The sequence below is a fragment of the Phascolarctos cinereus genome, unplaced genomic scaffold (genome assembly GCF_003287225.1).
Source record: "Phascolarctos cinereus isolate Bilbo 61053 unplaced genomic scaffold, phaCin_HiC Scaffold_9;HRSCAF=440, whole genome shotgun sequence".
NCBI classification, from domain to species: Eukaryota; Metazoa; Chordata; class Mammalia; order Diprotodontia; family Phascolarctidae; genus Phascolarctos; species Phascolarctos cinereus.
This window is the reverse complement of record NW_027556402.1, coordinates 197593124-197617010: the sequence shown is the minus strand read 5'-3', so window position 1 is coordinate 197617010 and position 23887 is coordinate 197593124. Positions and strand designations below refer to the sequence as shown.

Below are 23887 nucleotides of genomic sequence, written 5' to 3'. Positions count from 1 at the left end.
CATTAATTTTTTTAAAAGTATCACTTAATCGTTTATTTAAAAAAGTGATAAGAAAAGATGTTTGCTAGAAATATAAAGGTGTAGGAAGAGAAGAATCTAAGTGTTCCTGGGGGGAAGTTGGAGGGGTTTAGATGTATAAGGGTTTAGAGGTTTAAGAGACTTGAAAGATCATGTCCAGTGATTTTCTTTTTTCTTTTTTGGCTAAGCAGTGAGGTTAAGTGACGTGCCCACAGTCACACAGCTAGTAAGTGTTATGTGTCTGAGGCCGGATTTGAACTCAGGTCCTCCTGAAACCAGGGCTGGTGCTCTATCTGCTGCACCACTTAGCTGCCCCCCTCCAGTGATTCTTAATCTGGGTTCTAGAACCTTGTTCTTTAAGGAAAAAAATTCTGATGTAATTGGCTTCCTTTGTAATAGTTCATATATTATTTTTATGCATTTGAAAACATCCTGAGTAGTTCATAAGCTTTGTCTAAGGGTTCAGGAGAGAAAATGGGTTAAGATCTCCTCATTTAGTCTTCACCCCTTCATTGTACAGAGAAGAAAACAGACCTAGGGAGAAATGATTTGTTTAATGTTACGTAGGTAATAAGTAAAAGCTTGAATTTGAACGCAGGTTCTCTTAGAACAAAACTAAGTCAAGCAGAACAGGTAGGGAGCTTTGAACATCCAGAATACAGCAAGGACACTTTGGAGATGGAAATGAGAAACCATAAATGGGGGTGGGGACGTGACCAATTTGTGTAGGTGTCCCATTGGCTAATGAAAACTGACTTCTAGAATTTTCTAGGTCTTATAAAGACCTACCTCACCTCCTCCATCCCATCCAGCCTTGAGAAGTGTACTTTCAGGATGACCAGGAGACAATGATATCAACCAGCAGGAAGCTATAATACCACTGCCTGTTTCACAGTTGATTGAGTGGTTCTTCTCAAAGCATGGAAGTTTAAAGCCCCCCAATACCCATAACCTCTGAGAGGTAATGTGTGTGGGAAAAATATTGGTTTAGGAATCAGGAGAATAGAATTCTAGTCTTTACTCACGTGTGACCTCAGGTAAGTCACTTTCATTCTCTCTGAGCTTTAGTTTCCTTATATGTAACCAAAAATCTCAATGAATGATTTGTAAAAGACATAAATTTTTACACAACCAGTGTGGGAATTTGTTTTGTTTGTCTATGTGTATTTGTTGCATAAGCCTTTTTTTCCCCTTCCCAAAGGAGGAGACTGGTGGAAGGGAGAGGATATAAATGCTTGTTAATAGAAAAAACAATTTTTTAAAAGAACAAATCGAAAAGATTGGCTGAGATAAACTCTTCAGGTCACTTCCAAATCTCTAAAATTCTTTAATTATGAGTCCTTAGTCTCAAAGATCTTAAACTATTACTATTACAGGATAGATAGTATAGTTAAACCTGTTCTGGCATTGAAGATTTTTTGCTGGGCCATGAAGGCTTTTTCTTGAATTGTTTTCCTTGGTCTATTGACATCACGTTAAGAATCAGGGCCAAAGATCAGCAAGAGACTGATGTCAGAGATCTTTTGTCTAGCCATCGAAGGTCTTCTCTGGGAAATTATCTGTGTATTGGCTCAAGTGGAATAGCAGTAACAGAGGAGGGAAAGAGGAAGGTGAGATGAGGTAGATGAACAAAAAGAATTATGTTCCTCATTTCCTTATTTTTAAGCCAGACCTATTTCATATTTCAAAAACAGGTTAAAAGGAAAAGGTAGCGTAATTCATTCTTAGAAGGATTTAGGGAAGGACTTGTGGCAGAGAAGGAAAGGTTTGATATTATGGCTGGAGGACAGACAGATGAGGATCATCAGTGTGCCCTTGGGTTTGGCCACCATTTATTATAATTTCAAGTGAAAGCTTTTGGTCTTGTTAACACTGAAGTTCTAACATGGGAAAAAAATCAAAGGATAGAGAATTAGTTGGGTTTTTACTTGTGAAAATTGCTTGATTATTTTGTGGGAAATTGATTTTGGTCCACATCTCCCACTAGATACGTAAATAGACAGGCATAAATCACAGTGAATTGCAAATGGACTTAAAGGTTTTGTTTTAACAAAAACTTTTAAGAATGGAAGAAAATAGAAAAGTGTATTTACCTTAATTATTTAGGAAACATGACTTTAAAAAATATACATTGCCGATGCTATCCTTCCCCCTCCTTCCCAGAGAGCCATCCCATATAATAACAAAAATTTTTTTAAGAAAAAAAAGGAAAATGGGGCAGCTAAGTGGCACAGTGGATAGAGCACTGGCCCTGGATTCAGGACGACCTGAGTTCAAATCCAGCCTCAAATACATAACACTAGCTGTGTGACCCTGGGCAAGTCACTTAACTCCATTGCCTAACCCCCCCCCCCAAAAAAAAGGAGGAATAAACTAATCCGCAAAATACATTAAGAAAATTTAAAATTATATTCAGTGTTCCACACCCATGGACCTTACATCTCTGTAAAAGAGTGAAGGAGGCATCTTCTCATATCTCTTGTTCTGGGGTGATGCTTCTTATTTGTTATTTTGTGGCATTCATTTTCGTTTGTTTTATGGAGATCCATTAACATTGTTGTAGTGATTATACATTATTCTGCTTTGCATCAGTTCATCTAAATCTTTCCGTGCTTTTCTGAGTTGATAACACAGTAGTATTTCATTACATTCATGTACTGTAATTTGTTTATCCACTCAATTGATGGACATTTATTTTCCAGTTTTTTATTACCACAAAAACTGCTACTGTAAATATTTTGTTGAATATAGGAAATTTCCCTCCCTTTTTAAAAATCAATGGGGAGGGTGACTTTTTATTAAGCAAATAGACAAAATTATTAGGTACATGATAATGTGCTTGATTACATTAAAATAAATTTGTGTACAATAGGGCCAATATAGTAGTCTTCAGATTTTTTCTTATTGCAAGTAAACCATCAGCAAAAAATTTATCACACAACTCCAATAGATACATATTGTTTATGAATTATATATACACATCATATTTGTTATATTTATCATTAAACCTATGCAAAAATAGACATTTTTAAAAGGATGAGATAATCAAATAATACTATGGAATCACAAGAGTGAGGGTGGAAATCAGAGCTCCTCCCATATCTCCCATTTAAGGAAGGGACCCAGAGCAGACATCTTTTAATTTCTGACCTGACCGCTGCACTTCATCATGCCCAGAGCCAAGTACTACTCCCTTTCCCCCTTTTCATGTGTTGCCTTTCTCCCATCAGATTGTGAACTCCCTGAGGGAGAGGACTACCTTTTTTTTTTTGGTCACCATTGTGTGGTATAGTTCCTGGCACATAGTTGACGGAAATCAAGCAAGGGGAATCAGTTGGGGAATGGCTGAACAAGTTGTGGTAATATGACTGTGATGGAATACTATTGTGATGTAAGAAATAGCATACAGGCAGGCAGACTTCAGAAAACCCTGGAAAGACCTGTATGGTCTGATGCTGAGTGAAGTGAGCAGAACCAGGAGAACGTTGTACACAGTAACACCCACATTGTGAGATGACTAACTTTGATAGACTTGACCCTTCTCAGCAATACAAGGATCTAAGACATCTCCAAAGGTCTCGTGAGTTTGAGATACTAGGGACATCCAGTGCAAGATGTCCAAAAGGCATCTTGTGATGTGAGACTGGAGTTCAAGAGAGATATTAGGGCTAGACAGATCTGAGAATTATCTGCGTAGAGAGGCGTGGTGGGTGTAAGTAGGCTGCAACATATTTCCAGTAATGACTTCAACATGCAGAGTGGTTAAAAAAATATTATTGAGATGTTGCACCAGAAAAAAAAGGGAGGGTAGCCTTATCAGGAGAATAAGAGACAAGATACAGCTAGAATGTCACTTTGGTACCTTCTAGATATTACAGGCACCAGAGGTAGGCTTCCATTGTGTCAGAAAGATTTTTTAAAAATAGCACAGGAGGAGAAAGCTCAGATGAACTACTGTTTGCTTGGGTAGACAGAGCACTCATACCACTGAAGTCAGGAATTCATTAAAAGATCAAAGTATATAGTACAGTAACCAAATCATTCCAAGATATATAAATTAAATGAATTATTTTGGTTAAATAAATTACTCTTATGTTCTTTCTCCCAGTAAACATCACTGAAAAACCTGACTAGCCTAACCTCTTCCTGCCAGGTAACAATGGCTGATTATATGTCACTTTTACACTCATTGCTTTCTCAGTACTTTTGGTTTATTTTTTCTGTTGAGACTTCTTTTTCAGCTCAGGAGGAAGTTAAAATAGACACTTCTTTCTTTAGCAAATGTGCCTCTTCATAATACCATTGCATCTTTAAAGCAAAGTTTTTTAAATAAAAGCTCTTTCTTAAAGGGGAAAAAAAAGAGATAGAGAAAGAATAGAAAAAGAGTACAGGGATGGTTTCAGAAAAATCTGGAGGACATTTATGAACTAATGCAAACTAAAATGAGCAGAATCAGGAGAACATTGTACACAGCTACATCAATATTATAACAGTGATCAACTATGAAAGACTTAGCTATTCTAATCAATATAGTGATCCAGGACAATTCCAAAGAACTTATGATGAAAAATGCTCTTCACCTCCAGAGAAAGAACTGATGAATTCTGAATGTAGAATGAAGCATGCTTTTTCACTTATTTATTTTTCTTACCCTTTATTTTTATTTTTTGCAACATGACTAATATGGAAATATGTTTTGAATGATTTCACATGTATAATTGATATATTGCTTGCCTTCCCATGGGTAGGGGGAAGAAGAGAATTTAGAACTCAAAATTTTAGAAAATTAATGTTAATTAAAGTATAATTTTTAAAAATTGGCCAACAGGGCCTTGATAAAGAATGTAACCACTTATGTTTCTGTGAAAAAGTCAGATTAAATTTAAAGCTTTTAATTTAGGATTATAGGAGTTAGAACTAAGAAAAAACCCTAGAGATCATCTAATCCAATGTTTTCCTTTTTAGCAGATGAAGAAATTTAAGTCCAGAGAATATGGTAACTAGATGGCTATTTCAGAAAGGGCTGCCTTCCTATGTATTTTCCTCCATGCTAAATTCATTCATTGCATGGAAGAGAAGCTATTTCACTTACTCTGTGTGAGATCATTAAAGCTAAGAGTATATTAGAATCAGCAGTGCTGGATACCTAACACACACACACACACACACACACACATGAAGTCTTACTTCATCATGATATCACTCTTGCTTAGCAGTAAGGAAGAAAATTACTCTTGTAATTTGTTGTATGCTGAGGAATGTTTCTGGAAGTGAACATTCTCTTCTTAGACCCTTTATTTCCCCAACTGTAAAATGGAGATAGTACTATCAGTGTTGTTGTTGTGTTTTTTGTTTTGTTTTTTGATGAGGCAGTTGGGTTAAGTGGCTTGCCCAGGGTCACACAGATAATGTCAAGTGTCTGCTCTGAACTCAGGTCCTCCTGACTCCAGGACCAAGCGCTCCATCCACTGTGCCACCTAGCTGCCCCCATATCAGTGTTTTATAAATCTGGTCTTATCTTTCTACTTTGTGAACTAGAGAAATGGGTGGTTCATATTATCTTTCCCCTACTCCACCTTCAATTAACATAACAATTTCCTCACTATTTAGGTAATCAGTTGGGATTCAAACCAGTGTTTTCTGATTCCAAATCCATTTTATGTTCATATTAGCACAATGTTATACAAAGAGTTAAAAGTATATTATCTCATGTGTTTATATGCATATATCTGGCCAAATTAACTTTCCTAAAAATAATGTTTTTTCTTCTCTGCTTTAGAATTGAGAATGGTTCACTGTTGCTTACCTGTGATGCTTTTAGAAGCTGTTTTTAAAAATATTAAGACATTTAATAACAGTCAACAGAAACACAAAGGGCAAGATCTTACCCAAATTCCCTAACTTTTAATGAGGCAAAATGAAAAGAATTAACATTTACACAAATGAGATATTTTTGTTCTCTGTCCCCTTCCAGGCCTGTCCAAAATTTTTGCCTCCTTTGGCCTTGTCTCCCTTCTTCCTTTTATGTAGCTACTGTATTCTCTCTATTTTTCTAGTTAATGCTGAATTCCCTCTGTATCAAGTTTTTGTCATGCATCATTATAGGTCTTTTCATGTTTCTAAGTGATTGTAGCAAAATGGATACTGCTGGCCTTGGAAGCAGAACTTGGGTTCAAATTCTGCCTTTAATTTTGATCGATTCTCTAAGACTAAAAGTTGAGATCCATATTGATACATGGAGTTAAAATAGAAGACGATTCTTAAGAAATTTTGGGCCCAGGTTCTTGATGTACTTGATATATTGGAGTTATTTCTTTTTTTTGAGGGGGGGCTCATAAATAGTACTATGAAGGTTTTTGTACAGTTTTTTGGTGGTATTTTAGAGTAGTTCTAGCACTGTAATAGCTGGGTCCAAAGACATGAACCCTTTTATCAGTCATCGCCTAAGGATGTGTTATAGTGTTATTTGCTCCAGTCTACATTGCCAGCAACAATGTGTTAAGAGTGTCTTATTTCTCTGTGGTATCTCTGGTTGGTTTTATTCTTATAAAACATTTTGCCTTTTAGTGGAGTGTAAGGTAATATGTTTAGGTTTTCTTGCTTTGCTTTTCTGGGAATGTGAACGTTGATTAATGTGGTTATTTGTAGTTTGTACGTATTTTTTTCCCCTAAACTATTGCTTCATCCCCTTTGATTATGGCTTTATTAGGGAGTATGCATTATTCTTATAGATCTGCACTAGTTTATTATATGCTTCAGATGTTGCTTTTTACAGCTTACATAGAACTGTTCTTTTAATCTTGAGAGGTCAGCAGTACAGGTACTGTATATATGTTGTAAAAGATGGCTGTGAGCCTAGATCTCCTGACTTAGCCTAGGGCTCTTCCCCTTACACCACAGTTGAACCTTTCTAGTAAAATGAAGAGACTAAATTCCATGTTTACTTAATGGTTTTGTGTTGATATTTACTAAGGTTATTGGTCTAGAGCATGGGTGGGGAACCTGGGGCCTTGGGGCCCTTTTGATTGAGTTCATGTTTTACTGAACAAATCCTTTTGTTAAGGGTATTTGTTCTGTGAAGTTTGGATTTAGTCAAAGGGCTGAACGTGAAGATCTAGAAGGCCACATGTAGCCTTGAGGCTGCAGGTTCCCTACCCTTGGTCTAGAGTTTTCTTTCTCTGTTTTGACTCTCCTGATTGAGGCATCACAACTGTATCTGTATCACAGAAGTGATTTTGTCTGAGCATGTATTAATGTAGTCATTGACAATTTGTATCTCTTCTTTTGTTCCTTTACATCCTTTGACCAATGCTTCATCAAGAGTATACATTATTGGTCTTAGAGCTTTGTGTCAGCTTCTTAAAGAACCTACAACACTGTTTGTATCAAAAGGATTATATGCTGATTAGGAGGGATTTATGCCAGGAATGTAAGAATTCAGTATCCATAGAATATAAGAAAAGCATAAACGTAATAGATCACATTAATAGAAAGAACAACAAAAATCTTACGATTATATCAATAGATGTAGGAAAATTTTTTTGACAGATCAAGACCATTTATGGTACACTAGAAAAGAGGAATAAATGGATGTAATAATGTATAATAATGTAAAATAATGTATAATCTCAAGCCAAGAACCACCATTATGTGTCATGAGAATAAACTTAGAAGACTTTACAATACAATCAGAAATAAAGCAAAGATGTCCATTATCACCATTCTCATTTGATATAGTGCCAGAAATATTGGCTTTTCTATATAGCAAGAGGACAAGAAATAAACATAGGCAAAGAGAAAACAAAATTACTGCTTTTTGCAAATGGCCTAATAGTTTACTTAGAGAAACCTAGTTAATTAACCAAAAATGAATTGAAACAATTATATCAGAGTTGTAGAATATAAAATAAGTCATCGGAATGTATAAAATACTTGGGAGTCTTATCTGCCATAACACACAAAGGAACTATGGGACTAAAACTAAAAAACTTCTGTGAAAATAAAAAGATATAATTGGAGGAATCATGAATAGACCAAGCCAACATAATAAAGATGATGACATTACCTAGAATAATTTATTTAGCACCATAGCAATCAAACTACCAAAGGATTACTGTATAGAACTGGGAAGAAAACAATTCATCTGGATAGGTCGCGGGTAATTAAAAAAAAAGTGGTATGGTAAGGGCCTAACGATACCAAATCTTAAACTATATTACAAAGCAGTAATCAACAAAATAATTTGGTACTGATTCCTAAAAATAAATCTATCAGAGGAATAGATTAGGTACACAGCAAATGAACCTAGAAATTTTGTGTTCAGGAAACCCAAAGACCTTAGTACTGGGATAAAATCTCATTGAGCATTACATTAAAGCATATACTAAGTTAAGCTCTACATGGATATATGACATATATAAAAGATGACATAAGTAAGAGCAATGAAGAAATTTCCAAGGTTTTACACAAACGAAAAACCAACGAAGCTAAAATTAGAAGGGAAACCATTAACTGGGAAGAAACATCACATCAAGTTTCTCAGATAAAGGTCTGATTTCCAAGATACTTAAGGAAAATTTTCAAATTTATAAGAATTGGAGCCATTCTCCAATTTGATAAGTAGCCTGGCATATGAACAGAAAAATAGCCAAGCTACCAACAATCCTAAAAAACTTCCAAATCACTAAAAATTAGAAAAGTGGAAATTAAAGCAATTCTGATGTTCTGCCTAATACCCATCAGATTGCTAAAGATGAGGAAAAATGGGAAAACTGGGACATTAATTGGCTATTGGGAGAGCTGTGAATTGGTCCAGCCATTCTAGAAATCAATTTGGAACCATGCTTAAAAGGTCACCAAATTGTGTATGTCTTTTGACCCAGTGACTACTACTAGGCCTATTCCCCAGAGATAACAAAGAAAGAGGAAAAGGAGCCACCTGTACAAAAATATTTATAGCTGTTCTTAATGTAGTAGGAAAGAACTGTAAGTGAGGAGAGGTGGTTATCAATTGGGGAATGGCTAAATGAAATAAGGTATATTAATATAATAGAATCCTCTCATGTTCTAAGATGTGATAAAAGAGATGGTTTCAGAGAAACCTGGGAAGACTTATGTAAAATAATGTAGAGTGAAGGAAGCAGAATTTGGAGAATAATTGTAAAGAAACAATTTTGAAATATTAAAGAACTGTGATCACTGTAATGATCAAATACTATTCCAGAGGATTAATGATGAATTATGCTACTCACCTCCTGACATAGATGTGATGGATTCAAGATTTAAAATGAGACATTCATATTTGGATATGGCCAGTACAGGATTTAGTTTTGCTTAATTATACGTATTTGTTTTTTTCTCTTTTTTTCCGTGGAGGGCAAGGCAGGAGGGGGAGAATTTTTTTTTTTAATTTAAAAAATTTAAAAATAAAATCAGGAGGTTAGACTAGACACAGCTCTTTAAGGTGCCATATAGCTATAAATGTATCATCTTACTTTCTTAGGGTGAATAAGCTAGTACTGTTATGAGTTGACATTATACTTATTTTGTTAAACTTTGAAATGAGTTCTATTATATTGGTGAGATATTAGTCTGAGATTCTGATGGGTTGGCAATAAAAAGAACATTGGATTTGGAGCTAGGATCTGTGTTTGAATGCCGGCTGTCACTTTTTTCCTCATAGGTTAAAATGAAATTGAATATGATCTCTTAGGTCCTGTCCAATTCTAGATCCTGTGACTGATGATTGAAATTTAAATCTTTCATGAAAAGTGGCTCAGCTTGTTTTCTCCAGCTACATACTGTCCCAGTTGTCATTTACATTATTCTGATTTAGGAAACCGTAAGAAACGCTGTACTCTTTAAAGCACTATAAACCAGTTAATGATTGTTTTTGCAGTGGAATATAATTGTGTGGTTCTATAATATAGACTGATACAGCCCAGTGAGTCATTTGCTTATGGTAGTTAAGATAGGAAGATAAAAATACTCCTTTCTACCCATCTGCCCACTTCCAATGAAAGTGTGAACATAACTTTTTAAAAAGAGTTGGTAGAATAGCTGAACAAACAGAAGTATGTTAATGTGACAGAATATTGTTGGGCTATGAGACGTAATCAAAGGGACAGACTCTGAGAAACTTAGTAAGACTTGTTTGAATAGATATGAATGAATGAAATGAGCAGAACCAGGGAGATCCAATTTTATAAATACTACCTTATGAAGGAAAAAGCAGTTTTTGAAAAAATTATGAATTATGATCAATACAATGACAGATCATGATTAATGAATCATGTTTCCCATCACTTCACTAATTGTTTTGCGTTACTATGGCTTTTTTAAGAGAAGAGATTGAAGACAGAGCCAAGAAGGAAGAGAAGAGGCAGAGATTCTCCTGAGCTCTCTTAAATTTTCCCTCCAAATAACTTTAAATAACAACTCAAAACAAATTCTGGAGCAGCAAAACCCACAAAAGGAACAGGGTGAAACAAGTTTCTAGCCTAAGACAACTTAGGTCAGCAGAAAAGGTCTGTTGCACCAAGGTGAGAGATGACCTGTGCCATAGCAAACCAGCAGCAGGCCTTGGGGGTAACTGAATTGGTGGCAGTAGTAGTAGCAGTGTCTTCCAGAGCTCTCCACCCGCAGATAGTAAGGAGGAAGGATGATTGCTCAGAAAGAAATGATAGGGATCCTTTTGCTGGCACTCAGTGCAGGATTCTGTTGCACTGCCCATACACAGAGCCGGGGTGCAGTCCTGGATCACAGACTGAGGGTGAGGAGGAGCACTAGCACAAAGAGCTTGCAGCTGCAGGGGAGCAGGGACTCTGGTCACAGTTACAGGGCAGAAAAGAGTGGTAGCAAGGTCATAGGTCAAGAGAGTAGTAAACATACCTCTCCTTGGCTCATACAACCTTGGAAGAACTAAAAACTTACAGAACTAGCTCTAAAACATCTGCCCAAAAAACCTGAAGCTTTGGACAGTGCCACCTGGACCCTGGGAGCAAAGCCCAACTTTAACATAAAGTTAAAAGTCAAGCAGTAGGCTATAAAACTAACAGCCACAAAAGAAAAAAAAAGGACTTGACCATAGAAAGTTATTGTAGTGTAAGGAAGATCAAAACACAAACTCAGAAGACAACAAAGTCAAAACTGCCAATTCCAAAGCTGCAAAGAAAAATGAGAATTGGTCTCAGGCCCAAAAAGATTTCCCAGAAGAGCTTAAAAAGGATTTTAAAAATCAAATAGGAGAGGTAGAGGACAAATTGGGGGAAAGAATGAGAGCAATACAAGAAAAGCATGAAAAAAGTCAACAACTTGGTTAGGGAGGCACTGAAAAAAAAACCAAAGAGATAACTCCTTAAAAAATAAAATAGACCAAATGGTAAAAGAGACACAAAAATCCAATGAGGAGAAGAATGCTTAAAAAGCAGAACGGGGCGGGGGGAAGGCAGCTAGATGGCGAAGTGGTTAGAGCTCCAGCTTTTGAGTCAGGAGGACCTGAGTTCAAATCCAGCCTCAGATACTTGACACTAGCTGTGTGACCCTGGGCAAGTTACTTAACCCTAATTGCCTCACCAAAAAGGGGGGTGGGGGGAGTGTAGAATTGGCCAAATGGAAAAGGAGGTATAAAAACTCACTGATGAAAATAATTCCTTAAAAAGTAGAATTGGGCAAGTGGAAGTAATGACTCCGTGAGACATTAAAAAGCAATAAAACAAAGTCAAAAGAATGGAAAACTAGGGAAAAAATGTGAACTCTCTCATGGGAAAAACAATTGACCTGGAAAATAGATTGAGGAGAGATAAGTTAAGAATTATTGGGCTACCTGCAAGTCACTATTTAAAAAAAAAGAGAGAGCCTAGACATGATCTTTTAAGAAATCATCAAGGAAAACTGCCCTGGTATTCTAGAACCAGAGGGTAAAATAGAAATTAAATCTACTGGTCACCTCCTGAAAGAGATCCCAAAAGGAGAACTCACAGGAATATTATAGTCAAATTCGAGACCTCCCAGATTGAGGAGAAAATATTGCAAGCAGCCAGAAAGAAAGAAATCCAGTATCTGGCAGCTTCTACATTAAGGGATTAGAGAGCTTGGAATATGATAATTCCAGGGGGCAAAGGAGCTAGGATTGAAACCAAGGTCACCTATCCTGCAAAATTGAGTATAATCCTTCAGAGGGAAAAATAAATATTTAATGAAAGAAAGGACCTTCAAGCATTCCTGATGAAACGACCAGAGCTGAGTGGAAAGTTTAACTTTCAGATATAAGACTTAAGAGAAGCATAGAAAGGTAAATAGGAAGGAGAAATCTAAAGGGATTCAATAAGGTTAAATTGTTTACATTCCTACATGGGAAGATGATACTTGTAACTCCTAAGAACTTTCTCACTATTAGAACAATTGGAAGGAGCCTATGTAGACAGGGCATGTGTAGGAGTTGAATATGCTAAGATGATTATCTAAAAAAATAAAATTCAGAGGTAAAAAAGGAATCCACTGGGAGAAGGTGAAATGGAGAGGTAGAATGGGGTAAATTATCTCACTTAAAAGAGTCATGAAAGAGCTTTTACAGTGGAGGGGAGGATGAGGGAGGTGGGGGGAGCACTTGAATCCCCATCTCCTTGGAATTGGCTCAAAGAGAGAATAACTTAGACAGTTGGGTATAGAAATCCTATCTTACCCTACAGGAAAGTTAGGGGTGGGGTTTGATAGGAGGGAGGAGGGATTGGGGGAGATGCTGGTCAGAAGCAAAACACTTTTGAGAATGATGGACAGGGTTAAAGGAGAGAGAGAGTAGAATAAACAGGAGAAAATAGGATGGAGGCCCCTGAGGGGGACGACCAGAGACACCGGAAGTCCCTCCCTCCCTCTTCCGCATTGCCTCCCTTTTCATCTGTGTAGCTTCCCCCTCTAAAGCTGAGCCCACCCCATCCTCCATTTCCCTGCATTTCCTCCCTTGATTCTAGGAGAGCCACCAGGGAGGGGCTCTGGAGATGGCCCTGCCACATGCTCTGGGCCTTGGTTAGAGTTGCTCCCATCCCTGGTCACTAGGGCCTTCTCAGAATAACTGGGCAGTGTCCCTTGCTGAGCCAGTGTTAAGGACACTGGGGCCTTGGCTGGGTCGAGGCTTGTGCACACACATTATTAAAAAGAAAATGAGCACCAAAAAGGGGGAAGGGACAGCTAGGTGGTGCAGTGGATAGAGCACTAGTCCTGGGGTCAGGAAGACCTGAGTTCAATTTTGGCCTCAGACATTTGACACTTAACTAACTTGTGTGACCCTGGGCAAGACACTTAACCCTGATTGTCTCATCAAAAGAAAAAAAAAATAAGGGTAGTGAGGTAGCACAGCGGATAGAGGACCATCCTGAAGTCAGGAGGACCTGATTTCAAATGTGGCCTCAGATACTTAGTAGTTGTGTGTGACACTAGGCAAGTCACCCCAATTGCCTCTTTCCAAGTTTTTCTGAAGCCTGCCTGCTCATCATTTCTTACAGCACAATAGTATTCCATTCCATTCCTATACCATAACTTGTTTAGCCATTTCCCAGTTGATGGGCGTCCCCTTAATTTCCGATTCTTTGCCATCACAAAAAGAGCTGCTACAAATATTTTTGTACACGAGGGTCCTTTTCCTGTTTTTATGATCTCTTTGGGATATAGCCCTAGAAGTGGTATTGCTGGGTCAAAGGGTATGCACAATTTTATAGCCCTTTGGGCATAGTTCCAAATTGTTCTCCAGAATGGTTGGATCAGTTCACAACTCAATCAACAATGCATTAGTGTTGCAGTTTTCCCACATTGCCAACATTTATCATTGTCCTGTTTTGTCATGTTAGTCAATCTGATAGGTGGGGGGTGGTACCTCAGAGTCATTTTGATTTGCATTTCTTTAATCAATAGTGATTTATGAATTGATGCTGAGTGAAATGAGCAGAACCAGGAGAATATTGTACACAGTAATAGCCATACTGTGCAATGAATGACTTTAATAAACTTGGTTCTTCTCAGCAATGGAAAGATCTAAGACAACTCCAAAAGATTCATGATGGAAAATGCTATCCACATCCAGAGAAAGAACTATGGAGTCTGAATGCAGATCGAAGCATACTATTTGCTCTCCTTTTCCTTTGTTGTTTTGTTTTATTGCTTTATTCTCATGGTTCCTCCCCTTAGTTCTAATTGTTCTTTACATCATAACTAATGGGAAAATATGGTTAATATGAAGTAGAGCCTATATCAGATTGTACGCCGTCTGGAGGGTGGGGAGGAGAGGGAGGAAGAGAAAATTTAAAACTCAAAATCTCATGGAAGTAAATGTAGAAAAAACTAAAAATAAATAAATTAGTTGTTTAAAAAACTGTAAATAAAATTAACACTGAAAGACTTCAGAATTATATCTATATATAATATATATACATACATACACATATATATTTGTAGTAAGTTTTCCAAATCATGACTTATAGTGCGTATAACTGAGGTTTCTGGATAATATAAAATGAGGGTGCATATTTTATAGGCTACTTCAAGTTAAAAATCTATAATCATGAAAAAAAAATGCTCTAAATTACTGCTAATTAGAGAAATGCAAATTAAAACAACTCTGAGATACCATGCCACACATACTGGATTGGCTAATATGATAAAAAAAAAAAAGAAAAACGATAAATGCTGAGGGGGGATATGGGAAAAATGAGACACTAATGCATTATTGATGGAGTTGTGAATTGATTCAACCACTCAGGAGCTCCAAGTGGTTTGGAATTATGGTGAAAGGGCTATAAAACCATTGAAACCCTTTGACCCAGCAATATAGCACTACTACATATGTATCCCAAAGAGATAAAAAACAAAAAGGAAAAGGACTTCTGTGTACAAAAATATTTATAGCTGTTCTTTTTGTGGTGGCAGAGAGTTGGAAATCAATGAGGTGCCCATCCATTGCGGAATGGCTGGATAAGTTGTGATATATGATTGTGATGGAATTGTGTTGTTAAGTCATTTTTCAGTTATGTCCGACTCCCCGTAACCATCTTCTTGGCAGAGATGCTGGAGCGGTTTGCCATTTCTTCCAGCAGATCATTTTACAGATGAGGAACTGAGGCAAACAATGTTAAGTGTCTTGTCCAGGGTCCTCATTCCAAGCTCATTGTTCTATCCACTGCACCACTTAGCTGCCCCTTGTGATGGAATACTATTGTGCTATAGAAAATGATGAGTAAAATGCTCTCAGAAAAACCTGGAAAGATGTATATGAACTGATGCAAAGAGAAATGAGCAGAATTCAGATAACATTGTACACAGTAACAGTAATATTGTAGGATGACCAACTGTGAATGACTTAGCTATTCTCAGTGGATTGAAGAATACATACTTTTTTTAAACTTTATTTTTGTTGGGAGATTTTGGGGAGGGGTGTTTTTCCCCCCACAATATGACTAATATGTAAATATGTTTTTCATGACCTGCACATGTATAATCTGTATCAGACTGCTTGCCTTCCTCATGACAGGGAAATGTTAGAGAAAGAATGTAGAACTCAGAATTTTTAAAAATGAATTTTAAAAAATTGTTTTTACATATAATTGGGGAAAAAATTAAAATATGAAAAAGAGGAGAGATTCATGGGGAAAGGTAATAGTAATAACCTCCAAAAAGAAAAGATTCTAAATGAAACATTAAAAAATACATAGAAGGGAGCATAAAAACATTCAGAAAGTGATTATAACAAGTATGGCAGTATTAGAACTACTCTTAAACTGAGCAGATACTTTAAAAATTAGGCATATGTAATAGAATCATGGTGAGATATGCAATTCTTTTTCTTTTCTCTTCTTTTCTTTTCTTTTCTTTTCTTTTTTTCTTTTTCTTTCTTTCTTTTCTTTTCTTTTCTTTTCTTTTCTTTTCTTTTTTGTTTATTTGTTTGTTTTTAGTTAGGCAATGGGGTTAAGTGACTTGCCCAGGGTTACACATCTAGTAAGTGTTATGTTTCTGAGGCCGGATATGAACTCAGGTCCTCCTGACTCCATGGCCAGTACTCTATCCACTGGGCCATCTAGCTGCCCCTGCAACTCTTTTTCTTTGGCATATATAGAAATGTTCATGTTTTTTTATTTGTCAAGTTGATAACAGTAAAAAAGTGTGTGTGTGTGTGTGTGTGTGTGTGTGTGTATGTGTGTGTGTGTGTGTGTGTAGCATGATATAGTGGAAAGATCACTTAGAAATCTTGTGTCTAACACTAGCTGTATGACTTTCTGACAAGTCACTGAATTCAGTGAGGTTCATTCTGAAAGTTGGAATTAATAGTGTATGTGTTTTCTTCACAGCCTTGTGAGAAAAGTGCTTTGTAAAACCTAAATTAAGGACTATTGAATTATGACCTGTTATAGCTTCAATTTAGATTTATAGCAATGCTAACAGCCCAGCAGAATTTTTGTTAATTACAGAAATAGAATAGCAAATTTAAGCATCACTTGGGTTGTTAGTATATTATTGTAATTTATGCAGTTTGCAGTATTGTGTTCCGTGGTTATGTGGTATTGTGCTGAACTGCACAGTTTTTGATTGCATACACAGTCACACTCTACAGCTTGCCTGGCCTAAGCCTTCCAGGGAAGGAGGAAAAATACCATTCTGTTGTACTAATCATCTTGCCTGAAAACCTATCTGCTGGGGAAGGAAGGAAACACCACATTCTGTAGTGTTCTCTCTATTGGTCACCTCCAGCTTGTTGCCTAATATCCTCAAAGGACCTCATCCTGAAGCCTAATCCTTAGAGTAGTAATAACCTACCAATCTGATTCATCCCTCTTTGATTAACAAACTCCTTCTCCTCAAGTCTTCCCCATTTCAGTTATTCTGAACTCTCCCTTATTATTCAAACCCCCTTTTCCTTCTTTTTTCTTCTGTACCTCATTTCCTGTACTTTTTATTTCCCAGTTGCAATGTGGAAACATTTTTTTTAAACGTGTTTTTAAAACTTTGGGTTCCAAATTATCTTCCTTCCTCCACCCCACCCACCCTCATTAAAAAGGCAAGCAAGTCAATACAGGCCATACATGTACAGTTATGCAAAACACTTCCATAGTAGACATGTTGTGAAAAACTAACTCTTTTTCCCTTAATCCTATCCTGCCCCACCCCCCATTTATTCTCTTCTTTCTTTTGACCCTGTCCCTCCTCAGAAGTACTTCCTTCTGATTACCCCTTTCCCAATCTGCCCTTCTCTCTATCATCCCTCTGCTCTCTTGTCCCCTTCCTCCCCTATCTTCCTGTAGGGTAAGACAGATTTCCATACCCAATTGAGTGTGTATGTTATTCCCCTCCTTAAGCCAAATCCTGTGAGAATAAGATTCCCTCATTTCCTCTCACCTTCCCCTGTTTTCCCTCCACTGTAAGAACCTTTTCTTGTCTGTTTTGTGTGAGATAATGTACCTCATTCTACCTCTCCCTTTATCCGTCTCCTAGTATAATCCTCTCTCACCCCTTAATTTTTTTCTCCAGATATTACCCCTTCATCTTCAACTCACCCTGTGCCCACTTTCTATCTAATATACATACATATAATTTTTCCCTTCCCACTACCCTAATACTGACAAAGGTCTCATGAGTTATAAATATCATCTTTCCATGCAGGAATGTAAACAGTTCAGTCTTAATAAGTCTCTTATGATTTCTCTTTCCTGTTTACCTCTTCATGTTCCACTTCAGTCTTGTATTTGAAATTCAAATTTTCTATTCAGCTCTGGTCTTTTCATCAAGAGTGCTTGAAAGTCCTCTATTTCACTGAATGACCATTTTTTTCCCCTGAAGGATTATACCCAGTTTTGCTGGGTAGGTGATTCTTGGTTGTAATCCTACCTCCTTTGCCCTCCGGAATATTATATTCCATGCCCTGCGGTCCCTTAAAGTAGAAGCTGCTAAATCTTGTGTTATCCTGATTGTGTTTCCACCATACTTGAATTGTTTCTTTCTGGCTGCTTGCAATATTTTCTCCTTGACCTGGAACTCTGGAATTTGGCTACAATATTCCTAAGAGTTTTCCTTTGGGGATCTTTTTCAGGGGAGGATCGGTGGATTCTTTCCGTTTCTGTTTTGCCCTCTGGTTCTGACATATCAGGGCAGTTTTCCTTGATAATTTCTTGAAAGATGATGTGTAGGCTCTTCTTTTGATCATGGCTTTCAGATAGTCCAATAATTTTTAAATTCTCTCTCCTGATCTATTTTGCAGGTCAGTTGTTTTTCCAATGAGATATTTCACATTGTTTTCTAATTTTTCATTCTTTTGGATTTGTTCTGCTGTGTTGTGATTTCTCAGAAGTCACTATCTTCCAATTGCTCTATGCTAATTTTTAAGGAAGTATTTTCTTCAGTAATCTTTTGGACTTCCTTTTCCATTTGGCCAGTTTTTCTTTTTAGGGCATTCTTCTCCTCTTTGGCTTTTTGGACCTCTTTTGCCGTTTGGGTTAGGCTATATTTTAAGGTGTTATTTTCTTCAGTATTTTTTTGGGTTTACTTTAGCAAGCTGTTGACTTGTTTTTCATGATTTTCTTGCATCACTCTCATTTCTCTTCCCAGTTTTTCCTCTACTTCTCTTCTCAAAATCCCTTTTGAGCTCTTCCAAGGCCTGGAATGGATTCATATTTTTCTTGGAAGCTTTGGATGTAGGAGCTTTGACTTTGTTGTCTTCTTCTGGTTGTATGTTTTGATCTTCTTTGTCACCAAAGTAAGATAATATAGTCTGACTCTTTTTGCGCTGCTTGCTCATGATCCCGGCCAACTACTTGAGTTTTAAACTCTTTGTTAAGGTAAGAGTGTGCTTCCAATGTGGAGAATGTACTGTCCCAAACTTCGGGGGTTTGTATAGCTGTTTTCAGAGATACTTGTAGGGACCTGTAAATTTTCAGTTCTTCCAAGGTGGTATGATAAGGGGCGAGGTGTTTACTCTTTTCCTGGCCTGTGCTCTGGTCTTTGAGTTACTGGCCACAAGCAGTCTTTTCTCTCTTGGAAGTGTGAGAAGTGTTTCTTCTCCACTGCCACTACAACCTCTACCGCGCCAGCGATCCTCCTCACCCCAGGACGGCCACCCAGAACTGTGACCCAGATCCAAGCACTAGTAAAGCAAGAGATTCCTGCCTCAGCACTAGCAAAGAGATCCTTGCAGTCCCCCTCTGATCAGCCACTTGATTTCCCCCTCAGTCAGTGGACCGGAAGCTCAGGACACAGCCATGGCTCTGGAACTGGCTCTGACCTAGCTCTTCTCTCACCGCAAAAACAGACTTTTCCCACTGACCTTCTAAGTTGTCTTTGGCGTTGGTGGATTGAGGAGTCTGGAAACCGCTAGGGCTGCCCGTGATTCATTCCTCTGAGGCCTGCTCCAGGTTCGCTGAGGGCTGCGCGCCCACACTGAACTGAGCTCCTCTCCCCGCCTGGTGCAGTATGCCTTTCTGATCAACCGTCCAGGCTGTCTTGGGTTGGAAATTCGTTTTACTCTGTCTTTTTGTGGGTTCTGATGCTTTATAATTTGTTTAGAGCCATTTTTTATGGGTATTTGGAGGTGTTTGGGGGAGAGCTCAAGCAAGTTACTGCTTTCACTCTGTCATCTTGGCTCCACCCCCCAAACCCCCTTTTCTGTTCCCTACTGCCTTCTTCCCTTTTTCCCATCCCCCTCAACCTAATCCCTCTAATATCCCTGTCTAAAACTACCCACTTCTTCCACTGTGCTTTCTGGAATGCCTGCTCCAGAGGTAACAAACTTGCTTTCATCTTAAATCTTTACTTTTCCATTCTTTGCATCTCCTGGCTCTCGGTGAGACTTGATGACACAGATTCTCTGTCCATCCTTTCCAGAACTGGTTGCATTTTTAACTCATTCCCTTGACTCACTGCTTAAGATTGGGGAATTAGAATATTCCTTGCTTCCCATGACCACTTTTAGTCTTTCTCCCTCCCTCTCTACCTTCATTATCTTTTGAGGTTCCCTCAAGCCATATTTAGCACACAATGAAGATTCCACTCACTTAAGGACACTATTCTTTCCGTATTGTGTTTGTTACCTAGCTCATAATCTTTCTCTCCTCTCCAGCTCCCTCTAACTAAAGGATTTTAGCATACATATTGATAATCCATTAAACATGTTAACCACCCACCACTTTCTCAAATTATTGTTTCCCATAACATGCTCTTTCATTGCATTTAAGCTACATATAGATTGTACTCTTGATTTTGCTATCATATGATACTCCATTTCCACCTTGATGAATTTTGAAATTCCTTTATCTGATATCTTTCTACCTTTTCCTGTGCCTCACAGCCTTGTTCTATTACCTCTGATCCCTCAACCCCTCAGTTCTTCCCCAGGCCATCACCCCTATGCACTAGCTACACTCTCCTCCTTTCACTGTCTTGATCCCTTGGTGAACCAGATCAACTCTTACTGCCCTCTTCTCTCACGTCCCATGCTCTCCTTATCCTTTCACCAGTCTTACTGCTACCAAGCCTGTCTTGGATTGCTCCCACCAGCCATTGCCTTCAGTTATATTCACATGCTGCTGAAGAAAGCTGGAGAAAATGATGGGAGCACTGTGAATTTGTTACATAATCTCAGTTGGGCCCTCGCTGTGTCTAGGCAGTTCCTTTATATTTCCCTAATCTTATTTCTCAGACACTTAATCTCTGCTTGCCTTAATCCACTGGAGAAGGAAATGGTAAACCACTCTAGTGTCTTTGCCAAGAAAACCCCATAGACAGTATCATGCATGGGGTCATGAAGAGTTGGGCACAACTGAACAATTCTTTTACTATCCCACTCACCAAAATGACTTTTCCAGACCTTTTAATTCCTCCTCAAACCTGTGTCTCCTTCCCTCCACTCTCTTCCCTAGGAACCCCAGATCATATTTCAAAGAAAAAAGTTGAGGCTAATTGCTGAGAGTCCTTTTTTATGTACTTCTCCTCATCTTGCATCATTCATGTTTTTTTTCTCTACTAGCTCCTCCATCAGCCCTTTGTCATATGAAACCATTCTTCTTAATGAGGCAAACCCCTCCAAATGCACAAGTTATCTCCTTCTGTTTCATCTTCAGCACATTTCCCCCTTTCTTATCCCTCCTCTTTCCATAATTTGAATCTTGCCCTATCTACAGATTGCTTCCCTGCTGCCCACAAATGGGCCCATCTCTCCCTTGTCCTCAAAAAACTCTCCCCGATTATTCTGTCCATTTAGTGCCATATCTCTCTGACGTTCTGTGCCTCCACTTCCTTCCTTGCATTCTCTTTTTAATTCTCTACAATCTGGGCTTCTACCCTCATCATTCAATGATGCCACCAAACTTAAATTTTAATTGACTTTCTCAAATGTAATCCTTTTTGACCTCTTTGCAGCTATGGAAACTGTCAATCATCCCCTTATTGTTATTTTATTCTCTTCTCCCTAGGTTTCGGTGACACTGCTTTCTCTTGGTTTGCCTCCTACCTGCTTGACCACTCCTTCTTAGATTTCTTTGCTGGGTCTTTATCTAGGTCCCACCTGGTAACTGTGGCATCTCCTCTCTCTGTTGCAAGCCTGCTTCTTTTCTCCATCTACATATATATGTTATTTGGCTTGGTGTTCTCATCAGTTTCCATATATTCAGTTACCTTTATGCTAATGACCCTCAGGATTCTCTTAATCAACCTTAACTTCTCTGCTGACTTTCAGGCTCCCCTTTCCAACTATTGGACATCTCAGATTGGATATCTTGTAGACTTTTTCCCCCCTATTGATAGTAGTTTTTTTTTTCCCCAGTTACATGTATAGAGTTTTCAACATTCATCTTTGTAAGATTTTGAGTTGTTCTCCCTCCCTCTCTTCCCCTCAGCCCCCGCAAGACAGCAATCAATCTGACATAGGTTATACATGTACAGTCATGTTAAACATATTTCCACATTTGTCGTGTTGTGAAAGAAGAATCAGAACAAAACAGGAAAACCATGAGAAAGAAAAAAACAAAAAAGAGGTGAAAATAATATACTTCGATCTGCATTCAGCCTCCATGTTTTTTTCTCTGGATGCAAATAGCATTTACTATCATGAGTCTTTTGGAATTGTCATGGATCATTGTGTTGCTGAGAAGGGCTAAGTCTGTCATAGTTGATCATTGCACAGTGCTGCTGTTATTGTGTATAATGTTCCCCTGGTTCTGCTCACTTCACTTAGCATCAGTTCATGTAAGTCTTTCCAGGTTTTTTTGGAAATCCATTTGCCCATCATTGCTTATAGAATGATAGTATTCCATTTCATTTTGTAAACCACAACTTGCTCAGCCGTTCCCCAGTTGATGGGCATCCCCACAATTACCAGGTCTTTGCCACCACAAAAAGAGCTGCTATAAATATTTTTATATATGTGAATCCTTTTCCCTTTTTTATGATCTCTTTGGGATACAGAGCTGGCAGTGGTATTGCTGGGTCAAAGGATGGTATACACAGTTTTTTAGCCCTTTGGGCATAGTTCCAAATTGCCCTCCGGAATGGTTGGATCAGTTCACAATTCCACCAACAATGCATTAGTGTTCCAGTTTTCTCACATCTTCTCTAACATTTATCATTTTCCTTTTCCGTTGTCATAGCCAATCTGATGGGGGGGGTGGTACCTCAGAGTTGTTTTAATTTAATTTGCATTTCTCTAATCAATAGTGATTTAGAGTACTTTTTTGTGTGTGACTATAGATAGCTTTAATTTCTTCAAATCCGAAAACTGCCTGTTCATATTCTTTGACCATTTATCAGTTTATCCTGTAGACTTAAGCTCAGTGTGTCCAAACCCAAACTCATTATCTTTCCCCTTAAAACTTCCCCTTTTCCTGATTTCCCTATTAATATCATGTCCCATACTCACAAAGTAGATGCCTTCTTTGACTCCTCAGTCTCTCCCCCTTACCCAGTCTATAGCCAAGTGACTTCTATTCTAACATCATAACATCTTTCATATATGTCCCTTTCTCTAATATTGCTGACATTCTGTTTCAGGTCCTTATCACCTGACATTGGACCATTGTACTAGCCTTCTGGTTGGTCTCCCTGCCTCAAGTCTCTCCCTGCTATGACAGTTCTTCCACTCGGGTGTCACACTGATATTCCTAAAATGCTAAGATAATTATGTCACACACACAGCCCTCCCCCATTAAATAACTCCAGTGGCTTCCTTTTACTTTCAGGAGCAAATATAAAATCCTCTGTTTGGTCTTTAAAGCCCCTTATCACCTTTCCAGTCACCTTACTCTCCCTACCCTTTCAAACTGGTGACACTGATCTCTTAGCCATACTTTGCACAAAACACTCCATCTCCTGACTGTTGTCACCAACTTATTCCCCATGCCTAGAATTTTCTCCCTCCTCATTTCCAACTCCTGGCTTCCTTCAAGTCCTAGCTAAAATCTCACCTTCTACTTGCCTGATCCCCCTTAATGATGATGCCTGCCCTTTGTTGATTATCCCCAGTTTATCCTGTATATATTTTGTTTGCATTATTGTCTCTCTTATTGGATTGTGAATTCCTTGGGAATAAGGACTTTGAGTTGTTGTTGGATTTGGTTTTAGTTTTGGCCGTTTCATCCCTATCACTCAGTACAACATCTGTCATATGGTGGGCACTTAATAAATGCTTTTTGACTTCTTGACAGCACAGTGTGGTTTAGAGAAGTTTATTTATGTAGCCTAATTAGTATTAAGTGGCATTTGATAGAAAATTTTCCTTAAAGCGTATTTGTTTTTCCCAAGTTCCCTCAACCACCTCTTCCCTCCTCCACCCCCAGGTGTTAATATGTTCCCCCCCATCCAATTGAGTGTATGGTGTATAAATAGGAACTGCTTATACTTATGGGGT

General features: G+C 38.1%; 1 protein-coding gene across 1 annotated transcript in view; it reads left to right on the top strand.

The window, feature by feature from the left end:
• Positions 1–23887, top strand: part of RNF4 (ring finger protein 4) — a 75945-nt gene that overhangs the window by 14068 nt on the left and 37990 nt on the right. The window lies entirely within an intron of this gene.